Source organism: Solanum tuberosum, unplaced genomic scaffold (assembly GCF_000226075.1).
Source record: "Solanum tuberosum cultivar DM 1-3 516 R44 unplaced genomic scaffold, SolTub_3.0 scf00266, whole genome shotgun sequence".
In the NCBI taxonomy this organism is placed as follows: domain Eukaryota; kingdom Viridiplantae; phylum Streptophyta; class Magnoliopsida; order Solanales; family Solanaceae; genus Solanum; species Solanum tuberosum.
In genome coordinates this window covers 360736-369984 of record NW_006239201.1, presented here as the reverse complement: position 1 = coordinate 369984, position 9249 = coordinate 360736, and positions in this window count along the sequence as shown.

Here is a 9249-nt window from a genome sequence, read left to right as displayed (position 1 = left end):
TACTTTGAATTCAAAATGAAAAACAAACTTGGTGGTGTTAGAAAGAGGATTCATAGACATTTAATTTGATATGTCATGGGTCACCTAATTCATTATATGTTGAGAGATATGATTGTTTGAAGTTGACTCAAATAGAATCTCATGTCAAAACTTAATTGGTAAGGAAGTTTTCAACTCAACTTTGTGTTAGGGAGTTCTTGTGACCTTAATTCATATCCAAATCCATTTCCACACTAAAGAATTGACTTTACACATATGAGAAATTTAAGATCACCCGATACGACCTTATACGTAAATAAAGAATAGTTTGGGTCTCAACTTAGAATTTCTTTTTTGGGGTGTTACACAATTTTTCCACTTCCAGGTAAGCATGGCAACGGAACCGGTAGCGGGACTACCGGACCGGGAGCGACCGGAACCGGGTACCGTTGGGCGGAAAGGCACTGGAACCGGTAATTCCGAAAAAATATATGTATATCTGTCCCGGACCGGTACGGTATCGGGACCGGATCGGACCGGAAACTGGGACCAACGGCTACATTTTTAAAAAAAAAAAACCGGAAACTGGGTCCAACGGCTACATTTTTTTAAAAAAAAAATTTACTTATTAAAATTAAAAAATTAGGAACATTAATCAAATAATATTAAAACTTTTATAATTTTAAAGTTAAAAATCTATACTTTTAAACTTTTAAAGTTTAAAATACAACCTTTCAAACTTTAAAAGTATAAAAGTTTAAATTTCACACTATAAAAGTTTGAAAATTTAAATTTTCAAACTTTAAAACTTTAAAACTATAAAAGTTTAAATTTCATACTTTAAAAGTTTAAAATTTTAAATTTCAAACTTTAAAACTATAAAAGTTTAAATTTCACACTTTAAAAGTTTAAAAATTTAAATTTCAAACTTTAAAAGTATAAAAGTTTAAAAATAAAATTTCAAACTTTAAAAGTTTAAATTTCAAATTTTAAAAGTTTAAAAGTATAAATTTCAAACTTTAAAAATTATAAAAGTTGAAGACAATAATAAGAAAAATTAAGGCGAATAGCCTATAGTTTTATTAATATTAATTAAATAGTACAATTAGAGTTACAAAATATTAGTAGAGGATTAAAAGACCTAATCTACACAGCCACCTTCTAGGAAGGGTTTTGTTTGAATTAGACATCGAATTATCATATTCATACTAATAGACATTTAATAGTTCATGCTACCAAGCCAATCTTTTCTTAAATCATTTAACATTTCTTTGGTAACATGATCTGGAATTGGTTGATTGGATAGTTCATCCAATGCATCAATGTCGTCGTCACTAAAATCTTGCATCATTTCATCAATATCATTTTCAAATTTGGTAGGTAAAGTTGGACGCTCATCACTCCTTCTCTCGCCATTAATCCAATCTCCAAATAGTACTGATATCTCCAAGCTATCTGCTGCTAATGAATATCTATGCTCTCCAAGTTGAAATCTTGTTGCACTAAAAGCGCTTTCCGAAGCTACTAAAAATACTTGAATAGCTAACACATCTCGAGCAACCGGTTGAAATTTTGGAAATCCCTTGTCGTGATTGCTCCACCAATCTAGAAGAAGATCAGTAAAACCTTGTGAGGCCTTAATAGTTTCCGTATTTGATTAATATATGCATCAAAATCATTTCTATCATTATGAGAAAGTTCAAGATAACAATCTAGCATATCATCAATATCATCTTCATTATATCTACAACAAGAACTTTGAGGTTCTTCATTACGTACTACAGTTCTTATATGAGATTTATACAAGTCATACAATTTTCTAGCTTCAATTTTTATACTATCTTTAACTTCTTGACAACTAGGTGTTTCATCATCTTCAATACCTACATTAAAATAAATTTTATCAACCATTCGTGATGCACCTTCATCTTTGTAATGTGGGTTTAACAAACAAGCAGTTAAATAAATTTGAGGAATAGGAATAAAATATTTCTAAAAAATTTCAATCATTTTCTTAACAGGATCTTCAAATTTTGGTTTATTTTTGAATTTATAAAATTTACTAGAAATAGCACAAATATTTGATAAAACAAAGCAAATAATTGGATAATAAAGTGTAGATATTTTTTTGTAGCTAGATAAAAAACTTTTAAGAATTCTATAAGTTCTTTTATATCATTCAAATCATTATCATCAAGTCTATAGTTCATATTTGAATTATGAGCATTCCAAACCATTTGTAAAGGTTTCCTATATGCATAAGAGACTTCAAGCATTTCGAATAAAGAATTTCATCTAGTACACACTGATTTTGGATTTTTCTAGGTGGAAGATTAAATTCACGACAACGATTTTCAAAATCTCTACGTCTAGACTTAACTTGACATTTAAAAATAAAATGACATGCAATTTCAACTTTTATGCAACCATCATTATACATTGATATACCATCTCTAACAATCAATTATATATGTGTGCAACACACCTAATATGAATACAATCAATATAAACAGGGCAAAGAGATGCAGCACACCTAATATGAAAACCATCAATATAAATAGGGCAAAGAGACGGTTTTAGTATTTCAACAGCAGTTCTATTATTAGAAGCATTATCTAATGTGACACTACTTATTTTATCACAAATTCCATAGTTTTGCAAAATATCTATAATTGTTTGAGCTATATAACTACCGGTTTTTTGCATTTCACAACATTTATACCCTAAAATTCTTTTTTGCAAAGTCCAATTTTCATCAATCCAATGCGCAGTAATTGTGAAATAATCATTACCATTTACACTACGGCCCATATCAGTAGTAATAGCTATTTTACAATTGTTATAATAAAATAAACAACGAAGATATTGAAAATGTTGAGCTTGATAATCAAAGATAGCCTTTTTAATTGTATTTCTAGTAAAACCTTTAAAATGTGGATTATACACAATTTGAATATAATGAATAAAACTGGAATTTTCAGCAAAACTAAAAGGCAAACCCATAAGAACAATCATTTTAGCTAATTCTTCAAGATCTTTTTCTCTACTATATGAGCGTTGTGTACTAGGGCCAGAAACATTACAAGAATTTAATTGCGTTTGGACCATATTAGAGCCCCCCTACTCCTACAGTTTCAGGAAGGGTGGTACCATTCTTTTTAGCTTCGACTACAATTTTAGCATGCAAAAATTCATTTTTACAGCATCCCATTAAATGATTACACAAAGTCCCGTCCCACCCTGTTTTCCTACAGTTTTATGATTCATTCTATGTTTACATTTATTACAAATAGCTTGTGTTTTTATCTTCATTCTGAGTCATAAATTGCCACACCACTAATTTTTTAGCACGTTCTACCTTAGGCCTAGGATGTACGGGGGGGAATGGGAGCAGGACAATGAATGGGAGCGGGACTGGGAGCGGGAGGGGGAGAGGGACTGGGAGTGGGAGTAGTAGCCGTAATTGGCTCAGTTTCATCATCATCATCATCATCAAAATTATCAATATAATCATTAACATTATCATGTTCATCATCTTCAGGCAATTCCTCATCAAAATTACCAAACCTTCTTTGTAATTGTTCATGATAAGGATCTAATTCACTATTACTATCAATATTAAAAACAGTTTCATCAACATGCATATAATCTTATGTATTTATTCTTAATTGAGTAGATTTTCTAGTTTTAGATTTAGAAGAACTACCAGGTTTTTTTATTTTTCTTGGAATTTGAGTTATATAAATTAGTGAACGAATCAACTATGGTTGTTTTACACTTGTCAACATTTTTTTTACCGAAATCCATATTCAAATATGAAAAGTGAGTAAATTATATATAATACGAAAATATAATGCAAACAAATAAATAACTAAATAAGTAGAGACTAGAGACTAATTACTAACAAAATAAATAAATAAATAATTAAATGCAAACAAATAAATAACTAAATGAAAAGTGAGTTGGAACGAATATACCAAACGTCTACTTAAAAAGTAGACGTGTATGACCGAAAGCCGAAAATTGAAAGTTGAATTTTGAAGCACCAAGACCAAATTCGCAATCCACCAAATCTTTCAAACTAATATTAAATTTGTAATTTAAAAGAGAATAAGAGATTAGAGAGTAGAGACTTGAGACTTTTGAGAGTTGTTGAGAGAGTAGAAGAAAATATTTTTGTGAGTGAAAATAATGAAAGATTGGGGTATTTATAGTTAAAAAAAGATAAAAATGTAATTTTTATAAGGTTTGGGTATTAAAAAAGCTTGGGGGGGGGGGGGTAGGGGGTGTTTTGGGGAGTTATGGGGTTAAAGAGTCGTTGGGTGGGGCCCAATACCCGTTGCCCAACGGCCTTCCAACGACTCTTTTACAATTTTAAAAAAAAATATTGGACGAACCGGACCGGAACTGGTAGTTACCAGACCGGGACTAACCGATAAAACCCGGTTTCTGCCCCGTTTCCCCTCCCGGTACCCTTAGATAACGGCCCTCACTGGTACAAGCTGAAACGGAACCGGACCGGTAACGGATTGGGACAAAACGGTATCGGAACCGACACCTCCCGGTTCCATTGCCAGAGTTGCTTCCAGGTAAGAATACTAATATCTTGGGACAAAACTCCCGACTTTTGATGTTCGACTTTCACTTAATGACAATTAGGACATTTAGCCACAATTTGTGCAGCATTATATTTCATCCCATTTCACCTACAGACCTCCTGTAAGTCATGATGCATCTTGGTAACTCCCGGGTGAATTGAATAACGAGAACTATGGGCTTCCGATAAAATTTGATCCCTCAAATCATTAACATTAGAAATACATAACCGACCTTGATATAGAAGAACACTATCTCCCCTTTGGGAGAAAGCCTCAACGGGTTTTTTTGAGCATTGTTTCCTTCAACTCAACCAATATTGGATCAAGACCTTGCTTATCTTTCACATCCGATACAAAAGATGATTCAGAACCATTTTGAGTCGTCATACCTCCTTTAATGGAATCGACCAAGAGAACACCCAAACCAACGTCAGATGTGTCACAATACACCGTAAATCCCTCTCCCTCAACTAGAAGAGTCAATATAGGAGCGATAGTAAGAAACTCCTCGAGATTTTGAAATGTCAAATCGCACTCCTCAAACCACTCAAAAGGAACATTAAAACGATATCAACCGAATAAAAGGTATTGCAATGGCAGAAAAGCCCTCCACAGACCATCTGTAGTAGCCTATCTCAATTACGAATAACCTCAATATTCGTTGAATGTACCATTATACCATCCTTGGACCCTAAATGCCCCAAGAATGCTACACACTCAAGAAAAAATTCGTAGTTTGAGAACTTGACATAAAGATCTCTCAAAATGTAGAGCATAATCCTCAAATGTTGCTTATTCTCTCTCCTACTCTGTGAGTATATAAGAATACACTATGACGAACGAGTCAAGATAAGGCTTGAACAGCCACGCCATCATAACTATAAAGGTGGTAGGGGAATTAGTCAATCCAAAAGATTTCACAAGGAACTCATAATGGCCATAACAAGTCCTAAATGCGGTCTTAGAGATGTCCACTATCATAATCCTCAACTAATGGTAACTGATCTCAAATCATGTTCAAAACACTAAGCTACCCTAAATTTGGTTGAATAAATCATTAATATGAGGTAGGGGGGCGAGAATAGATCTTTACCACCACCTTATTCATATGCTTGTAATCAATACACATCTACATCATACTATCATTCTTCTTCACAAACAGAACAGGGGCACCCCAAGGCGATACACTAGACCAAATTACTCTCTTACCCAAGAGATCCTAAAGCTGAACATTTAGCTCCTTGAGCTCTGTGGGGGCTATCCGATAAGGAGGAATAGAAATAGGATGAGTACCTAGCTTAAGGTCAATAGGAAAGTTAATATCATAGTCTTGGGGTAGGCAATGTAGGTCGGTAGAAAACACATCCACATACTTACGGAGAAAAGGAACTGACTCAACTAAAGGAACCTCCATACTCACATCTCACACATATGCCAAATAAGATGTAACACCCCGTATTGTAGACAGACCAAAAATGCAGAATTGCAGAAGTTGCAGGTGCCACCAATGGATCGTAGGTTGACTCACGGATCGTAGGTGGGGTCCTTGGTTGACCACCTACAGCCCCTCCCCAGAAACTCCAGAAATTTTAGTCGAGGGTCTACCCATGCCAAGACCTACGGACCGTAGGTGAGACCATGGTCCGTGGATCAAGACCCTCCTCTGAAGTCGAACGACGGTTGACCAGGACGGACCGTCGGACCATCCACAGTCCGTCAGTCAAGTTCGTCGGTTGGCCCCGACAGCTTTTAAGTCAGGAGTCGTTTGGTCTTTTGCGTATGCATTGGACACCTAAACTACACCGTTTAACCTCTAAACTACGTCGTTTTGGTCAGTTTTAGCCTAGTAACTTAATAAGACTTTACCAAATCAATTCATTCACCAAAAATTAGCAAACTTAGAGTGAAAATGGAGAAAGTATCGACCAAAGCCTCTCCAAGAACGCAACAAGGTTTCCTCCCGTTCCAGCCCCAAAATCAAAACATTTCTCCGTGAAATTTGTCACCAAGTATGTGGGATTTCACTAGTTTTTCCTTTTACTAGTGGGTTCCTTTCACCCATTGGGTCCCTAGAATTCAGTCAGATTATTGATTTCCTTCATTATGTTTAGACTTAGGGTTTCTATTACTTCAGATTATTGCTGTGATTTAGCTATTAGACTAATCCAAATGAGAATAATTCATTTTCGTAACTATGTTGCTTAATCTTGCATGAAATTCAGAACCCTAGTTGTGTAGATTTGTTTAGTTCATGAATTACACTTGCTAGGTTAGTTTATACAGATTTACATGCATCAATTTACAAATGTTTCATTATCATTACTTTATGTTGCATTTTCAGTTAACATGTCAGAATCTCGAGCTATCCAGTTTGTTGCAGTTATGTTGTATTTTATACATTCTAGTTGGGAGTAGGCTTAATACCGAATGGACTAGGGTCAGTCACCCTTATAGTCCCAGAACTACGTGCCCCCGTAGGTTAAATCTCCTATGTGGGCATCATATTTAGTGATCACGCCAATCATGCCTTTATAATCCTGGCAAGGTATATTGGGTCCTCTCGATGGGGCGATACATCGGACACCACGTTTAGCTCACGTGATTTTATGTCAGTTATTAGTATCTCCCATAGTCAGATTCTAGTGCATTGACCAGGTTACCAGTTATATCTCAGTATTCAGTTTCAGCATGTTATGTACTTGGTCGGTGCACTCAGTTTAGTTCATGTTTAGTATATTCATTATGTTCATGTTATATCATTGTTCAGGATGATTTATTTCAATTATGTATTGTTGTTTAGTTTGATCTAATCCTGCATGCTCAGTACCTTTCAAGTACCGACACATACTCTGCGCTACATCTTCTCGTGATGTAGGTTCATGTCCTCAGCATTCAGATCACGCATAGATCGGTTTTCGATCTCCAGTTCAGCAGTATCAGTGGTGAGTCCTCATTCTCCGAGGACGATGGACATGTTTTCTTTCATTTCTAATCTTTTTAGTTTCAATTTTGCTAGATTTAGCTGGGGCATGTCCCAACATCTTTAGTCAGTTAGAGGATTTTATTTAGACATAGTTAGATTCAGTTTTAGTTTGGAGTTTGATCTTTCAATTGTTATTGAACTCTCAGTCTTTTATATATATTCAGACTTAGAATGGGTATCCCCCATCATTTCATTTTATATCATGTTTAAGCTTCCACTCAGTATTTCTATTTTTAGTAAATATTTAAATATGCTTATGATATGCCAGTTTAGGGTTAGCTTGGGGTCATTCGTAATCCTAGGTCCCGTGTTATGTCAAGGGGATAGCCTCGAGGAGTGACAAAGACAAGAAACGGCTAGCCACTAGCCTCCAAGCCCGCATAAATGAAATAACTCCAACCGTTGTGCTACTACAAGAGCCCTACCACACCACTGGGGGAATACCAGGCATGACTAAGTTAATAGTCTTAGAGAAGCAATCTAAGATCACGCGTTAAGGGGATAATCATTCCATGCTCATAATGATATCAAAGTATAGTATATCAAGCAAAATAAAGTCAGCCCAGATGTCACGCCCTTGGATTGACACCAAACAAGATCCAACCACCTGATCCACTACTAAAGACTCACCCACATAGGTCAACACACGCAACGACGCTGCTAAAGGCTCCAAACTCATACTGAAATGAGAAGAAAAATATATAGACACCTAAGAAAAGGTAGAGCTCAGATCAAATGAAGTTGGGGTGGGCTAATGTCATAATAGAATCATACATGTGATCACATCGTCTGATGCCTTAGCCTTCGCCCTCGCTGGAGCAGCATACAAGGTAGCATATCCACCTCTACCTTAGGTAATTGTCCTACACCTGACCTGCCTCTTAAGGGACGACCTCGAATACCCTGATGACCACCACGATGGTCTTTACCCTAGTCTCTACCTCTAACTGGAGGTGCTACTGGTGGATTTGGTAAAGTTGTCTATTGAGCTAGAGCAATCCATGTACACAAGGGGAAACCTCTTAACCAATGACCAAAGTCTCCGACAATTGTAACAACTCTATGTCGATTGAACCATAAAGTAATGTCTATTACAGATTACAACACCTTACTGGGAACCATCTCGACTCTGACTCAAGCCAACATCAATTTGACTATACCAGTCACCCTCAGAAGCCTGTAGTGAGGCCTGAACAGGCCAACTGGATTGGCCCTGCTTAATGCGCTATTGAGACCTATTATAGGAGTCTCTAGGGCTAAAATGGGACCCGATGTAGCTGCCTTAATTCCTAGTTCTCTATATAGTTTTTGAGTCATGAGACATAATATATAATTAATTATAATTAGTCTTGATATATTTTAAATTTTTTTCTTGGACCAAAATGAGTGTTTTATATTGATGACTAAATAAGGTAAATTCACTTATTCATTAAACGTACTAATACTCTTATGCGATATTTAAATATCATATATATTATTTATTATTTTGATATCTCTTTGGGTAAGATTTATTACAGATCAATATATACGGTTCGTTAATGTGGATCTTCCAAATCACTTCAGAGATTTACAAAATAAAGTTGTATACTATTTAACACCAATGAAAACAATGACTTTTTCTCAGTAAAACATTTGAAGTGTTCCTTTATACACTCCAAAGAAAGAATGAAACGAATTAAGGGCATGACA